The sequence below is a fragment of the Canis aureus genome, chromosome 19 (genome assembly GCF_053574225.1).
Source record: "Canis aureus isolate CA01 chromosome 19, VMU_Caureus_v.1.0, whole genome shotgun sequence".
NCBI classification, from domain to species: domain Eukaryota; kingdom Metazoa; phylum Chordata; class Mammalia; order Carnivora; family Canidae; genus Canis; species Canis aureus.
Window position 1 is genome coordinate 12,856,374 of NC_135629.1, and position 23,050 is coordinate 12,879,423.

At 38.0% G+C, this 23,050-nt stretch overlaps 2 long non-coding RNA genes across 15 annotated transcripts in view; one reads left to right on the forward strand and one right to left on the reverse strand.

Moving 5' to 3' along the window:
* Positions 1-23,050, reverse strand: part of LOC144289652 (uncharacterized) — a 98,709-nt gene that overhangs the window by 20,487 nt on the left and 55,172 nt on the right. For 3 of the 7 annotated variants that reach the window (XR_013357486.1, XR_013357488.1, XR_013357487.1), the window contains 4 exons: positions 22,496-22,577; positions 18,409-18,510; positions 5,759-5,924; positions 4,989-5,156 (listed from right to left, as the gene is read on the reverse strand). This is a non-coding gene — a long non-coding RNA (uncharacterized LOC144289652). Of the gene's footprint in view, positions 1-4,988; positions 5,157-5,758; positions 5,925-15,119; positions 15,245-18,408; positions 18,511-22,495; positions 22,578-23,050 lie in introns of those variants that run through there. The other 4 variants (XR_013357489.1, XR_013357491.1, XR_013357485.1 and 1 more) reach the window with 2 other exon arrangements.
* Positions 9,005-23,050, forward strand: part of LOC144289650 (uncharacterized) — a 70,933-nt gene continuing 56,887 nt past the window's right edge. For all 8 annotated transcript variants that reach the window (XR_013357478.1, XR_013357482.1, XR_013357479.1 and 5 more), the window contains exon 1: positions 9,005-9,195. This is a non-coding gene — a long non-coding RNA (uncharacterized LOC144289650). The remainder of the gene's footprint in view (positions 9,196-23,050) is intronic.

Sequence of the window (23,050 nt, forward strand, 5' to 3'; positions counted from 1 at the left end):
TGCATATTACCACGGATTCTCCAGGGCTAGAGACTAAATGACTGGCAGGCTGAGTGATGTTACTTTATAGTCAGTGCCAGTTTAATTGTACTTATGATAATGGGTGGTTTGGATTAACTCTGCCTTTTGTTTTTCACAGCTCTCCCTGGTTTTCAAAGACATCAGCGCTCATAAGCATCCCTTAAGTTACAAATGGTAATTACAAATAGGGCTTTTTATTTTTTTTAAAGCTCATGTGTGTGCAGAGCAAATATCAGCCTAATTTTTTTTAGAAAACAGGATCTGGCGAAAATACAGGACAAAATATTAAATAAGTGAAAGGGTGCCATTTTCTTCCTCATCCTTACCTCTTACCCTGTGATTATGGAGACCTCAGGGATCCATCTCTGTTATTTTATTTTTTTATAGCAGTCAATTTCTGCATTTATAGGAAATGAGAGTTATGTATCTTTTATTTGCCTTATGCCATTTGGATAGCAATAATGAACTGGCATTACAATAAGAAAATTGACAATTCTCTCAATGAAACTGTTAATGTTACATCTCTTAAATTCTAGACACTTATGCTCAGATCAGTGCAGTAGGGGACAGCTGATTTTGTGGACTTGTCATTTGCATAGCTGGTTTCAAAGACAAAGAATTATAGAATGTTGGAGCTAGAAAGGAGTTATGTAAATTAAGATTCTGCAAATTGTAACCGACAGTAAATCTGACCAATTTTTAGCTTAGCCAAACAAATAACGTATTGACTTAAGTAATAGGAAATCTAAAGGCCAGGATCACTTCAAGGAAGATTTCAGTCAAGCCTGGTGGGTCTTTGCTGTCTGTAGTCTGATCCCCCACCATGAATTGGATTGACTCCATTCTCAAGGGTCCTTTGCCCCCTTATAACACCTAGATGGCTGTTGAAGTTCTGCCCTTGCATTTTCTCAGGGTCAAATCCACCAACCTAGAGGACCTCTCTTTTGTCCTAGCATCTCCTGAATAAGACAGCACTGTTTGCTGATTGGATAGCTAGATCTAATGTAACACCAGTCATATGGCCCAGGGAATAGGCCTCAGACACAGGCCAGCCCTTGGACTCAGGGGTTGGGTCAAAATCATTAGAGCTATAAGGACAGGGAGTTTCAAACCCATGATTCTGAATCTTTTTAAAACAGCACTACCTAGTATACTGATGAAAAGTATCAAAAGCATCATGAGGCCTCAAAGTCTACATTGTAGTCTGACTGCCAACCCTTGTCTAGGACTTTGCCATAGACGGAATATTTATTTCTCCCTAAAATTCATATGTTGATGCCCAGTACTCAATGTGATAGTATTTACAAGTGTGGTCTTTGGGAGGTGATTAGGTTTGGATGAGGTTGTAGAGGTGGAGCCCCATGATGAAATTGGTGCCTTATAAGGGATGAAGAGCTCAGATTTTCCTCTGTCATGTGAGGACACAAAAAGAGATAGCTATCTCTGAACCAGGAACTGAGGTCTCATCAGACACCAAATCCGTGTACAGTTTGATCTTAGATTTCCAGCCTCCAAAACTTCAGGATCTAAGTGTTTGTTGTCTAAACTAGTCAATGGTACTTTTCTTATAGCAGCCCAAACTAAGACAAACTTTCAAACTACTTATTTCATTTCCCCTGCTTTTCTTAAATTTTCTTGCCTCCTGAGCTTTCCAGAATTCCAACAAGAGAGAAGAAGGCATTTAAAGCCTACTAAGTCTACTTGGACTTCAACATTAGGAGAGTACTTTCAACTCTGTATACCAGTCTCTCCTCCTTACATATCTCATGCTCTAGGGCAGAGACCAATAACCACTTGAGTGTTTAAGGCCCATGAGCTAAGTGATTTTAATAAATCCAAAGAAAAGTACTATCTCATGAAACAGGTAAAGTACATGAAATTCAGATATCATGCCCACAGGAAGACCTTTATTGGGACACAGCTACACTCATTCATTTATATACTGTCTAAGCCCAATTTTATGCTGTAGTGACACAGTTGTGTAGTTGTGACAGAGCACACAGCCAGCAAAGCTGAACGTATTTACTATCTGGCCCTTTGGAGAAAAAAAGTTTGACAACACCTGTTCCAGAGCCGTTCTCTTTCTGTTATAACACTGGAGTTACTAGAGGTGCTGTAACAAACAGACCCTCCATAGAAAGTTTGATTCTAATTAGTAACACTGACTCCTAGGTTGGGGCCCAAGGATCTGCATTTAAAAATGTCTATGGTTGCTTCTATGAATGTCTTCTAAAGGTCACACTTCAGAAAAATCACGTCTTTCTCATAAAATATTCTAAGGAGGAGAATCTTGATAATGTACATTTGGATATTCCTTCAACACAGCATTCTGTTGGAAAGTAACATAAGGGCCCTGGCCATTAGAAGGACAAAAGTAAAAACCAAAGGCTATTTTCAAATTAACAATGGCACCTCATCAAAGGCAGTAGAAAATCATTGGCTTCTTTTGTGGTTCTTTCAGAGGAGTTTTTGTAGATGAGATAGGCTGCCATTTTCAAAATCAATGTTTTATGCTCCTTAGAGCCACAGCTTGGTTGAGTGTCTGACTTTTGGTTTTGGCTCAGGTTGTGATCTCAGGGTCATGAGATTGAGCCCCCAGTCAGGCTCCCCATTCAGTGCAGAGTCTGTTTAAGATTCTCTCTCTCTCCCCCTCTCCCCCTTCCTATCATGCTCTCTCTCTCAAATAAGTCTCTGAAAACAAAATGCAAATTCTTAGGTATACTATAGATCCCTTGAATCAGTAACTCTAGGGGTTAGATCCAGCCATCTGTATTTTAATGAGCCTAGTAGGTGATTCCGATGCAAGATTCAATGTTGTGGTCCTCCATTGCCTCATTTATAAAATAGGGTTAGTGATACTTTATATGCTTACAGATATAGCCCATGCTATACTGGGGATGAAATACTGAGTATCAGCCCATGCTGCCTCTTAACAAAGGCTGTGGGGAGGATGGTTAATAGTGTTACGCACAAGTGTCCAAAGTTGTACGGAGAGGAGGATCTTGTTCAATTCTTCTCAAATCTCAAAGGTCTCTCTCTACGGGCTTAAAAGTAGCCTCCCATCAACACAGCACATGGAGTCCACAGTTACATAGAGGAACAACTTAAGTCCAAGCAGAAAGAAAACATAGAGTCACCAAGCTACTGCTTTCCAATGCCAGTTCCCTGCTAAAAAGATAGATTCAGAACCTTCTAGGATCATTTGGAGGCATCTTAACACATAAATCAGACATCCTGGGGCACATCACATGAGAAAACAGTGGTGTCACTTCCAACTAGATGAGTTTTATTCTCTTGCCACACAGACTAGAAAAGTAATAGAGCCTGGGTCTGAATTCCTTAGATAGGAAACTCAGTCTGTACTGTATTATCCATTGATACTGTCTAGAAGTGGGTGGAACATGTATATAATTTTCCTCACAGATTGACCCAATCTCAATAAATCCCTTTCTCATGTTTGCAAAGTCCTGTAAGGGACACTGTTGTCACACATCCCATATCCTCCAGCCCACCTCTTAGATCATTTGCTCACGCTCATGAGCTCCCCTGTTCATCAAGTGCCAGCCTCCCTCTGACTCCCTGCCTGTCTGGGGGCTTTGGAGGAGCTTTTGCAGCTCCTGGGTGGGCCCCTCAGATACAGCCCTTTGAGCAGGAACTCTCAGTGATGAGAAATGGGTCCACCTTCCCTGTCTTTCTGGGTGGCAGTTCCTAAACACATTCTACAGGGAATCTCAGAGAGGTCCTAGCTGCATTAGGTCCCCCTTGCCCACTGCGCTACCCAGCCAGTAACACAACACCATTGGTTTCTCTCTACCTTGTCTCCTTTTCCCTGCTCCTTCATCTGTGCTTCCTGATACCACCTTCCAAATGGACTATTCATACTAAGTCCCTGTCTCAGGGTTGGCTTTGAGAAGCAGGTGAGTTCACACAGCTCGAACATGGGAGAGCTGTGTTCCAAATGTAGATAACCCAACTCCACATCCTGTGTTTTTTTTTTTTTTTCACTATATTATACTTCTCAGTGTAGTACCTTAAATCTACAGAAGCACTGATCCTTGTCCTACATAATCTAGGAGATGAAAAATTCAATCTCAAGGAAATTAATCCCCAAACTTCATGCACTTTGATCAGAAATCACTGGGAAAAAAATCACTCCATCACTTAAAGAAAAATCCCTTTTTTAATTTATAAAACTATGAAGAACCGTCAAACCTAAGAATAATCTCTAGGTCACCAAACCATCAAGAGTATTGTTTGATGCTTGTCTCTGGGGAGACCACTAAGCACCATAAATGAATTCCAGCTTTTCCAAAGATGTCCACTGTAACAAAGGCACATTCAATATTTCCGCCCATTGAAACATTGTTGATTTTGTTATGCATCTCTGCATTTCAGAGACAGTCATTTAAAAAGCCAACTTGAATTACATGTATTTAAAAGAAGCTGCACTTCAGCTCATCTAAATACTTTTATTGTACAAACCTATAAAGAAAATAGCAGATTTCAGTAAGCAGAATAATCCCAGAGGAAAGTACCAGGAAGAAATAATGCTCTCAGCCATTTTCAGAGACAAGTAGAGAGATTAAAATGCCTTTGAGATCCCTTCCATCTCAATGATCCTGCAATAAAAAGAGGAGGTGGAAAAAAAACCTCTATATCCATCCATTAGCTCTATTTGAATCCCTTTTCTCCAGGAATCTTTCCTTCTGAAACTTACAAATGTTATCAAGTCCATAGCAATGATTTTGGCTTAACGTGTGAGATGGCAAACAGAAAAATGGGTAATGTAGATTTACTCTTATGAATATTTACTAATTATCATATACATTGTCATTATTATTGAAATGTTTGGCTTCTAATTTTACTCCCCCGCATTATTCTCCTATATTAAATTAAATCTGACTTGGAGATCCCACTAGCCAGAGTGATAAGAAATCAATTTAACTCTTTTTAAAAATATCACTTACTCGGGATCTCTGGGTGGCGCCGCGTTTTGGGCAACCAGAGTATTGAACAATCAGGACACAGAGGTGGTGGGGGCAGAGGAAGGCACAGAAGTTGATGAATCCCACGTCGGGCTCCCGGTGCATGGAACCTGCTTCTCCCTCTGCCTCTCTCTCTCTCTCTCTGTGTGACTATCATAAATAAATTTAAAAAAAAAATTTTAAAAAATATCACTTACTCTTCTTAGGTTGTAAAAGAATCCAAGGGCATTATGCCATGTTTGGAAAATTGGGGAAGGGCTTATTAATCGTTATTCGATCACAGTAGGCATGTGAATTGTGAATTGTCCAGTGAGATCCATTGGAGACAGGCTGGGTCCTCTGTGCCCTCTATGGGACCCAGAGTTATTTAATAAAATTGTCAAAGCCATACCTCTCTCTGACTCTCTTTTATTGAAGTATGATTGACACACAATGTTCCATTAGTCTCCAGTGTATGTCTAGTGATTCAACAACTCTGTTCGTTATGCTCATCACAAGTGTAGCTCCCATCTGTCACCATACAAGGCTATTTCAATACCATTGACTCTACTCCCTATGATGTATGTTTTATTCCTATAACATATTCATTCCATAAATGGAAACCTGAATCTCCCACCCTCCTTCACCCATTTTGCCCATCCTCGCACCCCATCAAAGGTCAAAGCCACATCTCTTATGATTTAGGCCTCTAGCATCCTTATGGCCCCACATCATCACCGAAATAGTGCTCTGTGGTGGACACTGTTGCTCACCACTCCTAGACCAAAACAGGCCTTTTCAGTCTGCAGTGTGCTCCAGGATTCCTGCTTGACTTCCAGCTCCTTTCCACCTAGCCTTTCCTTCCATCGAATCCCCTTCCAAGAGAAGTACTCTCTCCTCTCATTGAGCTTGTAGAAACACCAATGCCAGATCTCCTTCCTGTGGGTGGAAGTGAGTAGGTGGGAGAAGAAATAAAAAATAATATTTTTTTCCCTCTGAACTCACCATCCTCCACCTGCAATATCTGATAATAACCAAGAATTCTGTTACCAATCTAATGACAATAACTATGTGCTAAGCTCTTTGCAGATATTAACTCATTTAATCCATTAACTCATTAATGAAATAGTATTATTCATGCTATTTTGCAGATTATAAGCTGAAACTCAGAGAAAATCATGGCTCAACAATGTCGTATCACTAGGAAGATCCTGACTTGGGATTTGGTAATAGACTATCTGACTAATAGTTATTATATTCTTGCTAAGTCACACCTCAGTTGGATTAATGATTGCTAATAATAAAATGTCTTAATAGCTAAGAAGTTTTGAGCATTTACTATGCCCCAGGCATTGAATTTAACATTATTCTAGGCCCTGAAGATAAAAGAAGGAGAAATCTTCTCTGCTTTCATTGTGCAGGACCAAAGACAACAGTGGGGGGACATCTAAAGAGTTAACTGAGAAGACTCTAATCAGACAGCTACAGGATCCAGCTCACATGAATTCTCCTGTCAGGTGAAGAGTACAGGAAAATGCCAAAGATAGGAGTAAATAAAAATTGGGAGAATTCAGGGGCACCTGGGTGGCTCAATTAGATAAGCGTCTGCCTTTGGCTCAAGTTATGATCTCAGGGTCCTGGGATCAAGCCCCACATGAGGGGAGGGTCCCTGCTCAGCAGGGAGTCTGTTTCTCCCTCTGCCCTCCTCCTGGCTCATGCACTCGCGTGTTCTCTCTCTCTCTCTCTCTCTCTCTCTCTCTCTCCCTTTTTCTCTCTCTCTCTTCTTTCAAATAAATAAATAAAATCTTAAAAAAAAAAAAAAGCTGGGGAGAATTCATCTGGAAGTTTTGTCAAGTAAGGGATGTAATAGACTAGAGAAGCCAAGAATAGACTCACAATCAACGCAATTCAGTTATTTCCTTATTTTTAAATTTTTTTTCTGTGGATAGTAAAAGTATAAAGCCCATAATGTCTCTTCTGTTTTATTTCTTGCAATATCTGTCCCTTATATTTATAATAAAATGCAAACCCTTATAATGTTCTGCTAGACCCATCATGTTTTTGCCTACCTATCTGACATCAGGGGTCTCCTTGAATACTCAAACTCCAGAGTCATTGGCCTCTGCCACTTTCTCAAACACAGAAAACTCATTTCCTCCTTAGGCCCTTGGTATTTGCTATTCCTTGTATCTGGAATTTCATGTTCTTTTTCTTTTCTTGATCAGCTCTTTCTCATCAGTTAAGTCTCATTTCATATGTTGGAGAAATCTCTGCTACCCATTCTACAGTAACATTGCTCCACCTTCATTCATTCATTCATTCATTCATTCATCAGATGAATCTTTTGATTTATTTTTTATTGAGGTATAATTAACAGATAATTGAGGTAAAATTAATCTTTTGATTAATTTTTTATTGAGGTATAACAGTGTTATATTACTTTCAGGTGTACAATATAACAATACAGATTCAACAATTCTGTATATTACTCAGTGCTGAATGCTGTAAGTGTATTTTTAGACCCTTTTATATATTTCATCCATCCCCCTGCCCACTTCTCCTCTGGCAACTACCAGCTTCTTCTCTGTATTTGAGTCTTTTGTTTGTCCTTTTTTCTCTTTGTTCATTTGTTTTGTTTCTTAAATTCCACATACAAATGAAATCATATGGTATTTGTCTTTCTCTCTCTGATTTAGTTCCCTTAGTATTATACCCTCTGATGATAGATATATACAATGGAATATTACTCAGTAATAAAATAAAATGAGATCTTGTTATTTACAACATTATTTGATCAGTGTTGAGCACTGTGTTTCAACATTGTTCTTGGCCCAGGGGATAAAGCAGGGAATGAAATTGGCTAAGTACATACTTGCCCTCATGATACTTATATTCTAGTGAGAGTGTTGTCAATAATAAGACAGGGAGGAGAGCTTCTGAGGAGCATTACTTTCCTGGCTTGCTCCCTCTGATACTGCCATGAGCTGACTACATGCCTGCATGGAAGGTAATGGCTCCTCCTGGATTGTCCTCACCACATAGCCATGTACCAAGTTCTTATAATTGTTTCTTCTCCTTGAATCCCTCTTCATTGATCCCAGGGACTATATTTTCCCCTGTAGTTTCTCCATAACCTGCCTGTACCTTTAGTGTCTCTCTATTCAAATTCTCAAATTACCCAATAAATGAGTGCCAGGAGCCTAAGAATTATGGAAGACATCACTGGGGAGAAAGTAATTAGTTAGAAACCTGTAGGAAGTGAGGGAACAAGCAGAGAATAGCTAGGAAAAACATTCTAGAAAAGAACAGCAAATGCAAAGAAACTGTGTTAGTTTTGCATCACGGCCTAGCAAATTAAAACAAACTTAATGACTTAAAACAACATATATGTACTATTTCATAATTCCTATAGATCAGAAGTCTGGGCACAGGATGACCAGGTTCTCTGTTCAGGGTCTCGCACGGCTGAAATCAAAGTGTTAGCTGGGCGGCCGTAGGCTGCTGTATCAGGTGAGGCTCAAGATTGTCTCCCAGCTCATCCAGAATTCAGTTCTTTGCAGTTACCAAGCTGAGGTTCCTATCAGCTGGGAACTGCTCTCAGCAACAGGAGGCCACTTGCATTCACTGCCATGTGGCCTCTTCCACCCTCGAGCTAGCAACAGACAACACTTCAAATGTGAACTTCCCCTCCTGCCTTGAGCCTTTGACTTCTTTGTCTCTGACCTCTCAATCCAGATTTAAAGGATGATGTAATCAGACCAGGCTCTCCCAAATAATCTCCACATCTTAAAGTCAACTGATTGTAGACTTCACTTATATCTGCAAAATCCTTTCACAGCAGTACCTAGATTTGTGTTTGGCTAATTAACTGGCAGGTGGTGTGTGTACATCAGAGCCTAGGAATCTTAGGAGACCATCTTGGACTTCTGCCTATCACACTGCCTAAGGCAAGAGCTAGCCTCCTGTACTTAAAAAATAACAAGGAAGCCGGTGTTCTAGGTCTCCATGGGCAACCAGAGTATTGAACAATCAGGACACAGAGGTGGTGGGGGCAGAGGAAGGCACAGAAGTTGATGAAAGGCCAGAGGACAGGCCACTGCAGGGACTTCAGCTTTTACTCTGAGATCATAAGCCATTGAACTTAGTGGCATGATTCCACTCATATGGTAGAAGTATTACTCTGGCTGCATGAAAATAGGCTGCAGGGGAGGTAAGAACAAAATCAGAGAGACCACTAGGAGGTTACTATGATAATACAAATGAGAGAGGATGCTGGCTTGGAGTAGGATGGAGATGTTGAGGGTTGAGAAGGAGTCAGATTCTGGGTATAATTTTGAAGAGGGGGTTAACAGGTTTTGCTAATGGATTGAATATGAGCTGTGAGGGAATGAGGGGTCAAGGTTTATTCTTCATCCTACTGTCATTCTTTAAATTATTTATGTATGTATTGCCCTCTTAAAATATTTTATATACTTATTTAACTATTGTCTGTTGTCTCCTTCTACAAAGAAAGCTTCATTAAGGGAAGGACACTCTTGTCTAATGCTGTAACACTGGTGCCTAACATGGACTCTGACACAGAGTAGGCATTTATAGACACTTGTTGAATGAATGAATGAATGAATGGCTAATTAACCGGCAGGTGACCTTTGAACTTCAGGCATTCATGTTCTTTTCACAAGTTATTCCAATGCAGTAAGAGTGGAAAGCAGACGTCTCCTTTAATACGAGATCAGATCCAAATTTATCAAAGTATTTTGTTCTAATATATTAGAATATATTGGCTAATATATATGAATATATACATATATTCTAATATATTGGCTTCCTGATGAAAAAATAATTGATTTTTCCAATTGTTTACTTGAATTAGTATTTTAGATTGTCTCCAATGTGTCCTAGGTGTTTCACATCTAGATGTTTCAATATTCTCTTCCATCACCTCGGATTTCAATTAAGTAGTTCAAGTTTTTCTTTCTTTTCCTGTTTCTTTTTTTGTTTTGTTTTGTTTTCTTTTTTATCTCCAGCAGTCATATTTTTCCAGTTTTCAATTTTGTAGACTTTCTGGAATAGAATTCCACTGCATGCACTAAACATTAAAATGCATTGCCAGTTTTCAAGGCAATGTTCCCTTGGTTCCTTTTTGGGCAATATGAGCTTTGTAAACAGCAGAATTTCATGACAACCTGCCCATGTTGTGCTTAAAAAAAACACTAAGACTGAAAGGGATGATGTGTCAAAGAGGTCAAGGCCTAATAGTCAGTAGAGAAAAGAAAGCCTGATAAATTTTAGGAATACTAGATAGTGACATAAAATCCAGCGTAAAAAGAACTTTTTTTTAAAAAAGAAGTTCTATGTTCAAGGTGGGGTTGGATCAAGAGTCACATGCTCTACCAAGTGAGTCAGTCAGGCACCCCAACAAGGCCTTTTAATTGGCAAAACATGTGAGTCATTGAAACCATGAAAAGTTATTACAAGGATGTTCATAGTAAATATATGAAGTGGATTATAAATAATGAAAATAGATTAAGCAAAATCCACTTTTTTTACTCATTACTTTTTAATGCAACTTCAGATTTAAAAAAATAGACTCTTATCAAGTATAGACTAAGATTTCCTACCCAGGAACAACTGAGAGCCTTTTTCCTAAGATAAGGAACATGACAGGGATGTCCACTCTCACCACTGTTATTCATCATAGTACTAGAAGTCTTAGCCTCAGGAATCAGACAAAAAGAAATAAAAAGCATTCAAATTGGCAAAGAAGTCAAACTCTCATTCTTTGCAGGTGACATGATAATGTATATGGAGAACCCAAAAGACTCCACCCCAAAATTGCTAGAACTCATACAACAGCAACATGGCAGGATGCAAAATCAATGAACAAAAATCAGTTGCATTTCTATACACTAACAATGAGACTGAAGAAAGAGAAATTAAGGAATTGATCCCTTTATAAATTGCACCAAAAACCATAAGATACCTAGGAATGAATAAACCTAACCAAAGAGACATAGGATCTGTACTCTAAAAACTACAGAACACTTATGAAAGAAATTGAAGAAGACACAAAGAAATAGAAAAACATTCCATGCTTATGGATTGGAAGAATAAATATTGTGAAAATGTCTATGGTACCCAGAGAAATTTGCACATTCAGTACAATTCCAATTAAAATACTATGAACTTTTTTCACAGAGTTGGAACAAATAATCCTAAAATTTGTATGGAACCAGAAAAGACCCTGAATAGCCAGAAGAATGTTGAAAAAGAAAAACAAAGCTAGGGGCATCACAATGCCTGACTTCAAGTATATTACAAAGTTGTGGTCATCAAGACAGCATAGTACTGGCACAAAAACAGAGACATAGATCAATGGAACAGAATAGAGAACCCAGAAATGGACCCTCAACTTTATGGTCAACTCATCTTCAATGAAGCAGGAAAGAATATCCAATGGAAAAAAGACAATTTCTTCAATAGTGTTGGGAAAACTGGACAGCCACATGCAGAAGAATGAAACTGAACCATCATCTTATATCATACACAAAGATAAACTAAAAATGGATGAAAGATCTAAATGTGAGACAGGAATCCATCAAAATTCTAGAGGAAAACACAGGCAGCAACCTTTTTGACCTCAGCCACAGCAATTTCTTGCAAGACATATCTCTAAAGGCAAGGGAAACAAAAGCAAAAATGAACTATTGGGACTTCATCAAGATAAAAAGCTTCTGCACAGCAAAGGAAAGAATCAACAAAACTAAAAGACAACCTACAGAATGGGAGAAGATTTGCAAATGACATAGCAGATAAAGGGCTAGTATCTAGGATCTATAAAGAACTTATCAAACTCAACACCCAAAAACCAAACAATCCAGTCAAGAAATGGGCCCTCTATTATTTCCTCATGTGTGTAGAACCTATGTTTTCTTCTGTTCTGTCTTGTTTCCTTAAACCCCTGATATTATCACAACATTAAGGTATGATAATCCAGAGGTAGACAGAGGGATAGGGATGGAGTAAAGGAGAAGAAGGATGGAAGGGTGGGAAGGAGGAAAAGAGGAAGGAATTCCATTTCTCAAATATGTAACAACTAGACTTGCAAGATACTCAGAATGCTCTTCTATAGCTCTTAGGATCAAGTAAGTTCTTAACCAAGTCAAAATTAGCATGTGAGGGATGAGCTGTGTGGAGGAATCACAAACAATTCCCTTGACTTTAGACAATTACATTTGGTTGTTTGGAGAGAGCAGAGCAGATTGTGTTCTTTGGGATGTAATACTAAGCACCCCAAACCAATGTAAGACACTGTCAGGAGGGCAGCCCGGTGGCTCAGCAGTTTAGCGTCGCCTTCGGCCCAGGTTGTGATCCTGGAGACGCTGGATCAAGTCCCACATCAGGTTCCCTGCATGGAGCTTGCTTTTCTCCCTCTGCCTGTGTCTCTGCCTCTCTCTCTCTCTCTCTGTCTCTCATGAATAAATAAATAAAATCTTTTTTTTTTAAAGAAAGAAAAAGAAACTGTCAGGAAAAATGTCATTTAGAGACCTCCAGTTTTGTCAATGCCTTTTGACAGAGCACCTTCACTGTGTGATTCTTTTATCATTGCAAAGGCCACACTGTGAGAACTGTTCATGCTAAAATCAGATTCTTTTTTAAGGATCCACAGAGATATAAAAACACACTCTGCATGTGTGTTCTTTAAAAATACTCAGTGTGAACAAACACTGATAAGACTTGACTGGTGGGGAAACCACCATAATTTTCCTTGATGCCTAGAACAAACAGGGAGTTTCTTCTCTACTTCTTCCTCCATCATATTCCTTATCTTCCAACCAGTTCTAAGCCCTGTCCATTTTATTTATTTATTTCCCTAGTATATCTCTTCTCCATCACCAATGACATTAATTTAAACCATGCTTCTAAATCTCTGGCCAATGTGGATGGCTCCTAAAACTTCAACATTTTCTAAATTTATACATGTATTCTCAATGCATTTGATTCTTTAGGTGCTTTGTGCTGATTTCTTTTCTCTAGTGTTTCCATCTGGAGAGTCAACAGTTCCCCACCCTTCACCCCTGCTAAATATCAATCATTTGTGGCATTCAGGATTCAGGCCTTTTTCTTTGATTGTATACATTCATTTTGGAACATCTCTTCCATTCTTGGGACTTTTGTTAACATCTATATGTTGATAGTTTCTGGATTTTTTCCTACTAAGTTTCAGACCTATATATTGAATCTCTACTTGACTATATTGAGTATATATTGACATTTCTAAATAGGTATCTTACAGGAACCTCAAATTCAAGGTGACCCAAACTATACCCATTACCTTATTCCTAGACCCATAGTATTTCATAAGAAGGGTTTCCCTCTTATTTAGTGTACTACAACCAATCCAGTTGGTCAGTCTAGAAACCTGGAACTTACTTTGATTTTTCTCTTGCCCTCATCCCTGACATCTAATCTGTCAATAAACATGTCCTGGATATTATAACTCCAAATTTCAAAACTCTCCACTTTTATCCATTTTACTGCTATCACTGTCATTTAAGCCAAGGACATCTCTGGTCAGCTTTATCCCTACAGCATCATACAGGGCTCCTAATTCCAGGCTTGCTCCACAAATGGGCATTCATCATCCTCAAGCCAAAGGGTCTACCTACAATTATCACATTATTCCTGTGGTGGTTAATTTTTTCAGTGGTTTCCCTTTACTTTAGGAGCTATCTGCCTTTGTAGGTTTATTTCTCACCATCCTCACCTCCCCACAAAATGAACTGCTTTTGGTTTCCCAATTGTATGTACCATTTTCTCCATCATTCCTGGATCTTCATACTTGTTCTCTTCTGTAACTTGCACATTCTTCCCCAAATCTGCCTTTTCCTGGCTGACTCCCAGTCAGTCTCCATCTTTAGTTTATACTTCACTTCTTTTGAGAGGCCTTCCCTGAACTCTTGATTGGGTCCTACACTGTTGTTACTTGGTTTTCTGTACTAACTCTTAGTCCATAGGACATAGGCTGTATCTACCACTTTACTGCTATTAACACCATAGTCTGGCATAATACTTGGAAAACAGCAGGAGCTTAATAAATGATTGTTGAATTAGTCAATCAACTTATATGCTTGCTTCTGTTTTTCTCATGAGACTGTGATATTTGTTAGTATAGATTGTCTAACTCTTACCTCTGGGTCCAAAGTACTTTATATATAATAGACATTCAATACACATGTATTAAATGGACAGATTCATGGATGGATGAATAAATCATTATAAAATAACAGAAAAAAATGTTATTTTTTGAAAATATTTCCAGTAGTCCTTTTGGAGATTTCACAATAATGCACACAGGAGGTTACCAAAGTTGAGTAAGAAAAGAAGTCAGAGGAAATAAGGGATAGCAATAAAAGTTATGAAGAAATAAACTAGGGAGAAGATGTCATGACTCATCAACCAAATTATATCTTTATGTCCTTTGTTAAAATTATAAAATATGTATTTTATTAAATATATCGAGATAATTTTTAACTCTTTCAGGCCACTTTGGTCCCATACCAAGCTGTCCTATTGATACTTAGGGGAAAATGAGACTTTATTTTTGTATCCCCTTATCTCTGGCAAAAAAAGAGAGTCAACTCACAGATGAGGGAAAAAAAAGAAAGATGGAAAGAAAGGAAGAGGAAAAGAAGGAGAAAGGAAGGAAGGAAATGAAGGAAGGAAGGGAAAAAAAAGAAAGAAAGAAGAAAGAAAGAAAAAGAAGAAAGAAAGAAAGAAAGAAAGAAAGAAAGAAAGAAAGAAAGAAAGAAAGAAAGAAAGAAAGAAAGAAAGAAGAGACAAGGGGGAGGGAAGGAGAAAAACATACTAAACTGTCATTAATGAAGAAGCTTAATATTTTCCCTTAATTTTAAATTCCAAATTCATGACATTGAACATAATACCCTTTTATTTTTTAAAAAAATCAACTAAACTGGTCCAGTTATTTATTGTCTTAAACTTAGTGACTAAAACAACACAAATTGCTCACAATCAACAATCTGACAGTTTGGTGCAAAGTAATCTTTGCTGTACTTGATGTCAGCTGGGGTGACTCAAAAGCTGGGAGCTAGAATCATCTGAAGATTTGCTTACATGTGTGAGGCTGATGCTGCCTATTCACTGAGACCTCAGCTAGGACTGTAGTCAGAACCCATACATGGTGTCTCTGGTTGCTTGGGTATCTTCACAAAACGGTGGCTATATTCTAAGTAGAAGTGTCCCAAGGAAGACATCCAAGAGGAGGCAGTATTGCCTTTTATGACCTAGCTTCAAGTCATGCAACATAAATTCTGCTTCATTCTATTCACTCAGATGTCATGAAAGCCCACCTAGCTTCAAGAGGAGGTGAAAAAAGCTTCCATCTTGCTATGGGGGAAGTGCCAAAATTAGTAAAACACGTGTAAAATATTACTGTAACCATTTTTATAAACTACAGTCTGCCTGTGCAATCTATATAAAGTTAGTTCATAACTGATCTTTCATGGATGGGAGGATTTGGAATGGAAATGGCTGATGGGCAAGTCCACAGTGCTAAAACAAGACCACCATGGGTTTAGGAACCATCAGAATTATGGGTAGCTTTACTTCTGCTTTTACTCCTTTCTCTCCTGATAATGGAATGACATTCTGCCTACTTTTTACTTGCCCTCATCTCATACTTAGACCTAAAAGGCAAAATTATGGGGTGGGACTGAACCTTTTCCCTGGTCTCCAAAAAAAATAAAACACCGGCAGCCACCAGGAAAGAGTAATGAAGCCTGTCACTTAGTCTGTCCTCATGTAGTGCGGCTGGTGACTTCCACAGAAGACAGACACATGAAGCAGAAACACAGAGACTCAAAAACTATGGGGGGAAAAAGAGACAAATGTCAGAGACTCAATCCTCAATGTGACAAGGAAAGAGAGCTTGGATTGTCCTTGCCACAGTTGTTATTTTATTGGTTCAAGACAGATAATAGAAAGTCACAAAGGCTTGAAGAAAAATTATGTTTATTCCTAACCTGCTACAAGGAATCTGTCATCTAAGTGAAAGCAGTAACCCTTATATTATAGGAAGGTCAGCGTTATCAGAAGGGTAGACAGAAGAAGGTTCTCTCTGTGAGTTAAACCTAGTTCACGTTTATTTACAACTTCACACAATTCATACCATATCCACATTCCTTTACCGCGTAGCTGGTACAGTAGACCATCAATTTTCCTTCATTTTCTACATCCCAAGAAAGATTGGAAAAGGCGGCTATGATGATTTGGGGGACTCCCAACCTTGTAATATTCTCTATAGAGGCTATGAAATGTAGGGGTGAGAAAACTGATATGAATATTGTAGTTCTAATTCCTTGGCTGAAGACTTTAGGGCTTCTTCTCAATATGGCATCCACATTTCTTTCTTTTTAACAACCCCTATGTTTCTTAGAGATCTATCCCTTGTCCACTTTTATTTCACGTGGTCCGAGTAGAGGCTGCACCTGAGATCCCAGGTGGACATGTGAGTCAATGATTCGTTTGGGCCTCAGCATAGAGCTCAATTAGATCAAATCAGAGCTAATCCTTCAACTTTCTGGAATGAATGTTTGATTTGATGTTGTAAAAATGTGAACCTGGAAGTGCCAGAACATAAAGGAAACTAGGATGAGAGATAGAAAAAGAGAGGCTGGATCCTGATGATAGCATTCAAATCCTTGGGTCCAACTCTACCTGAACCTGCTCTCTGAACTTCTTTCTACATTATGTAAGCTAATTAACTCCCTTTGACACCAGTCTGAGTTGTTTTATTCTACTATTTGTCTTATTTGAAAAGCAGTAGATAGAACTTTCTACCATTACGGGTCAGATTAATTGGCCTTGGTTTACAACTGTTTTTCTAACCTCTGTGTATGATCCTACAAGTGGGTACAGCACAGCTGATCCCAACTTTATAGTTGAAATTATGACCACAGCAGCAATAAGGATTTTTTCCACCGGTCTCAACTCAGGCCTTTGCTTTGGCATCCAGATTGTTCAGTCAAACTTAAGAATAAATTTTATTCATAACTGCTTTTTCAACTTTAAGCAATATTTAGATTGTGACTAAAGAACACACAAAATAATGGCAAAAGATGGTGGACTCAAGTTTCCAATTGTGTGGATTTCATAGCTAATTTAGAAAAACCCTATGTTCAAAGCTTTGTTATATTTTTTATTCCGGATTTGCAAGCTGTGATCTGAGACAAGTCACTTTTATAGTTAGTTTTAATACTACGAAGATAAAGGCATTATAACCTATTAATGGTTAAATATCAATGGTATTATTAATGGTTAAATATCAATGGTATTATTATTACTAATCTTAATGTTAGAATCCAGCTTATTTTGACCTTATCCTTTTGATGTCATTCCTCAGGTATAGAAAATAGTTCACATTTTCATCATAAAACTGATCAGTTTTATGATGAAAATGTTACCAATATAGTAAAATCCAACATTAAAATGCATGAAGTCGAGCACCTAAACTTCTAGTATTTGTTGTCACAAACAAAGCTATACTCCTCTTTCTGTTGCTTATCATTATTTTTAAAATTCTAAAAATACTATGTTTCTTTAAAGGCTCATTAAACTATTTTTTTATGGGATTTTGCAATGTTCCTGAGAATCAAATGAATCTACTAGGTCATATGACTTTGGAGGCAGATACATTTTTTAAAAAAGTAGAACCGTGCATTAGGGCCACATAACAGCCATGGTAGCATATACTGAGAGAACAATACACTGAAAGATCATCATGAGACATCATAAAATCCTGGAAAGAGAACAGAACATTTATCAGAATAGCCTGGAGGCAGCCTGACTCCACATCTGCTAAACTTATATCCAAGAAGCAAATCATATTCTGTTTACTCAATTGGTACCTAATGAGAGGAACAGTTAGGAATTATTTTTTGTAACACTCTGTCTTTTTATATTTCCATGATTGGAGAGTAATTTCAAAGGAGCCAAACATAATTAATTGTACTGAGTGGGTGCACTGTGTGTGATTGAAGTACAGGAAGAAAAAAAAGTAGCTGTATGAAGCCCATACCTGGAGAAGAAGGAATAAGTAGCTATATTAATTCTCTTGGTGACTTGGGAGTGTGCATGGTAACCTCTTGGTGCGCTGTGGACATGATGTGATAAGCAACACGAGTCACTTTACTTTCAAGATCTGAGAGACATCGTCCTATGCTGATGATGTCACCAACACCAACTAATGCTCTAAAGCTTCATGTTTACCAATGAACTCATGGACCCAATGTTTAAGATATTTTGGATTATGGTTCATCTTTATCACCAAAGGAGCTCAGTCCTTCAAGGAAACAACTTTTAAATAAATGATACAACTGTATTTAAGTCATTGGACTGTACTCACAGGTTTGGTCATCAACTCAACCAATGAAGCGCATTTCCATAGCTGCTTGTAGTTGAAGCAGTGCAGAACTAATTCTTGGACCGAGACTTCTGATCCATCACTCTCGCTCCAAAAGTCCCATAGAGAGTGACACAAATTAGGAAAAATAATTAAATAATAAGTCTTTGCTTCTCCCTTCCTGTCATTCCACATATTCAAGTCATCAAATAAATGTTCCAAAATATATCACACAGCCTTTACTCCTCTGGACATCATCTCTACTCCCTAGCCTCTGCTTTTATCCTCTCTCAGCGTTTCCACTCTTGCTGAAATTCATTTTTTACAATTTTGTTTAAAATCTAAACTCTTTAACATGACCTATAAAGCCCTTCTATGGTCTGAATCTTGTTCTCTTTCTTTTCTTATTCCTTTCTCACTTCCTACCTCCCTTGAAATTCTTTCTCTTGTCTCTTCACACAGTGCATGACCTTCTCAACCTTCAGGACTCCTATAAATGTTTCCTTTTCAGAGAGGTCTTCCCTGATACCCTCTCTACAGCAATTCAGGATGCTCTGTCATAATCCTCTTCCACTCCTGTACATTCCTTCATGTATATAACTGATCTTTTCATTCATGTGTTTGCTTCTGTGTTAATTATCTTTGCCTCTCACCAGACCATGTGCTCCATGTGAACAAGAATCCATCTCAAAACACCATACTCAACAAATACTTATTAAACTATTAGAATCAAATGCTCAGGCAATGTCAAGCTTTCAGAAATTGAAGAAGACCTAGATTCCAAAATAGACAGCTGGCTTATGTCCCAGGATGTTAGCACCAACCTGTGCCCTTCCCTTGCCTCTTCTTCCCTCCCAGTCCATTTCTCAGTCTCCCACATACTATCACTGCAGCTGAGGCAAGCTCTGCCACCACTCATTGCAACTTCTGACATCCAGGCAATCACATATCTGTGCTGCGATGGTTAATTTTATATGTCAACTTGGTAAGGCCATGGGACCCAATGGTTTGGTCAAACACTAGTCTAATGTCCCTGTGAACATTTTGTTGTTGTTGTGTTTATGTGTTTAGTGAATTCAACTTGTTGTGTCTTTTTTTTTTTTCAAACTTTATTGTTTAGAGCAGTCTTAGGTTCACAACAAAACTGAATGGACAGTACAGATATTTCCCATATGCTCCCTACCCCCTACTCACACAGCCTCTTTCACTATCATACCCCACTCAAGAGTGTTGTATTCATTAAAATCTATTAACCTATGTAGATACATTATTATTTCCCTAAGGCCATTCTTGGTATTATACATTCCATGGATTTTGACAAATGTATGACAAGTATCTACCATTACAGTATCCTACAGAATAGTTTCAGTGCCCTAAAAATCCTAAGTGGTGTTTTGAATTCATCCCTTCTTCCCCTAATTCCTAGCAACCACTGATCTTTTTACTGTCTCCATAGTTTTGTCTTTTCCATGAAACCACAAAACTTCATCCAGTATGTAGCAGTTTCAGATTGGCTTCTTTCACTTAGTAATATGCATTTAAATTTCCTTCATGTCTCTTCATGGCTTAATAGCTCATTTTTTTTTAGTGCTGAATAATATTCCATTGTCTGGATGTACTACAGATTATTTAACCACTCACCTACTAAAGGACATCTTGATTGTTTTCAGGTTTGGGGAAGTATGAATAAAGCTATTGCATGTGCAGGTTTTTGTGTAGACAAAAATTTTAAATTCACTTATGTTAATACCAAGCAGCATGATTGCTCAATCATATGGTAAGAGTATGTTTAGTTTGGTTAGAAACTGTCCAACTGTTTTCCAAAATGGCTATATGACTTCACGTTCTCACTACCAATGAATGAAAGTTTTCGTTGCTCTACATCTCTGCCACCATTTGGTAGTGTGTTCTGAATTTTGAACTATATAATAGGTATATAGTAATATCTCATTGTTGTTTTAATTTCTAATTCCCTAATGACATATTATATGGAGCATATGCTTATATATGCTTATTTGCCATTTGTTTGTTTTCTTTGGTGAGGTGTATGTTCAAATCTGCCCATTAACTGCCCTGAGTTAATGCAGAGCTTTAACTCATGACCCCAAGATCAAGACCTGAACTGCGATCAAGAGTTGGATGCTTAGCCAACTGAATCACCCAGGCTCCCCTCTTCTGCCCATTTTTAAATCAAGTTGTTCATTTTCTTCATATTGAGTTTTAAGACTGCAATTTGTGTAATAGTCTATAATCAGAGAGGTCTTTAGCAAATATTTTCTCCCAGTCTGTTGCTTGTTTTCTCACTTTCTTGAAGGTTTTTTTAAAAAACATGTGATTAACTTCTTACATTTTTAATGTGTTATTGAGGTAGAATTGACATAAAATGTATTAATTTTAGATGTACAACATAGTGATTCAACAATTATATACATTATGAAATGCTTCTATGATAAATGCAGTTACCATCTGTCACCATATAAACTTATTATGATATTATTGGCTAAATTCGCTGTTCTTTACTTTCCATCTTTGTGATTTATTTATTTTATAACTGGAAATTTGTACCCTTTTATCTCTTTACCTATTTCTCTCATCCCACCACTTCTCAGTGCTCTAGCAACAACCAGATTGTTCTCTATATTTTTAGTCTATTTCTGGTTTTTTATTTGTTGCTTGTTTGTTTTGTTTATTACATCCCAAATATAAGTGAAATCATGATATTTATCTTTGTCTGACTTACTTCACTTAGTATAATACTTTCTGGGTCCATCCATGATGTTGCAAATAGCAATATCTCCTTTTTTGTTTTGTTTTGTTTTTGTTTTTAAGAGAGAACACATGCACATGAAGGATGGAAGGAGAAGGAGAGTGAATCTTAAGCCCTGAGGCTTAATCTAACAACTCAAAGATCATGACCTGAGCCAAAATCAAGATTAGATGCTTAACTGACTGAGCCACCCAGGTGGCCCCATTTCATTTTTTTTATGACTAATATTCCATTTTCATATGCTTATTTGAATATAAAAATCAAAAATGAAATATTAAGCTCACACATATATATCCTCCATATCTTGTCTATTATCATAATAATTTCATTAAACATAAGGGTGCATATGTCTTTCTCAATTAATGTTTTTGTTTTCTTTAGATAAATACCCAGAAGTGGTATTGCCAGGTTGTATGATATTTCTGTTTTTAATGTGTTGAGAAGCCTCCATACTATTTCCCATAGTGGCTGGACCAATTTATGCTTCTACCAAAGGGGCAGGGGGGTTCCCTTTTTCACACATCCTTGCTAACACTTGTTTTTTTTCTTGTCTTTTTGATACTAGCCAGTGTGAAGTCATATCTCATGGTAGTTTTGGTCAGTACTTCCCTGATAATTAGTGATAATGAGCACCTTTTCATGTGTCTTTTGGCCATCTGTATGTCTCCTTAGGAAAAATTAAGTCAGTAGACTGAGTAAAGTAGATTACCTTCCATAGTGTGGGTAGGCCTCACTCAATCAGTTGAAGGCCTTAAGAGCAAAGACTAAGGTTTCCTGAAGAAGAAGGAATTCTCATCATGACTAAGTCATAGAAACACTGCCTGAATTTTCAGGCTGCTGCCTTGCAGAATTTGGACTCAAGACTACAACACCAACTCTAATCTGAATTTCCAGGCCTGCTGGTATACATTATAGATTTCAAATTTGTTAGCTCCCACAATTATGAATTAATTCCTTAAAATCATCTCTCTCTCTCTCTCTCTCTCAATCTTTCTTTCCCTTTCTCTCCCCCACCCCCCAAAACCCACATCATTTGCACACACTAACATGACCATCAGGATTGATCGATCTATTGATCTATCTATCTCCTTCCCTCTCTCTGTTTTTCTGGACACCACTGGCTATACATGTGTATCATTAACTCCAAGAACTAGACCCAAAACATCAGCATGATTGGAATGAAATGAATCTCTCATGTGCATGTGTTTTGTTACAATAACATCCTACACAGATCAAGGACTAGGATTCTATAACTGAATTCTAGGCAAGGGAAATCCTGTTAGGTCAGATCTGAAAAAAATAAAGATTAATTTATTTTGATACCTTCAGAGCTCCATGTCTATGGCCAGACCCCCAGTGTTGGATGTCTTCTTTTGGTCCTCAGTTGCTCAGGGCCCTGTGAGACCTAAAGTAGAAGCATCATAGCAGAGTAATAGTAGAATTCAGGCTTTCTTACCCATTAGATCTCAGGGCAAATCACAACTCTTTCCTCCCCAGCTGTTACTTAGTGTCTCAACATCTAATATTACTCCTCTCTAAAATGGGAGCATTGTTTTTGGGATAACGAGATGACACTTGTCAAGTGCTCAGCATAGAATAAGCATTTAAGTCAATAGCTGTTATTATCACCATTAAGTGCTTCACCAATAAGCACTCAATATATGTCACCTATCATGCTCTCCTCTCTGCTCTAAATCACAGCCTTTGCATATGCAATTCCTTCAGCCTCTGGCTTCATCAGCCACACTCTCAGTCTACATCCTCACTTCATTTGTGAAATTAGACTGATTTACCCCACAGTAGATTATCATAGTTCTTTCTTTTTGTAGCTATCCATCATTTGTTACTTAAAAAATAGCAGGGATTTGTGCCTGGGGC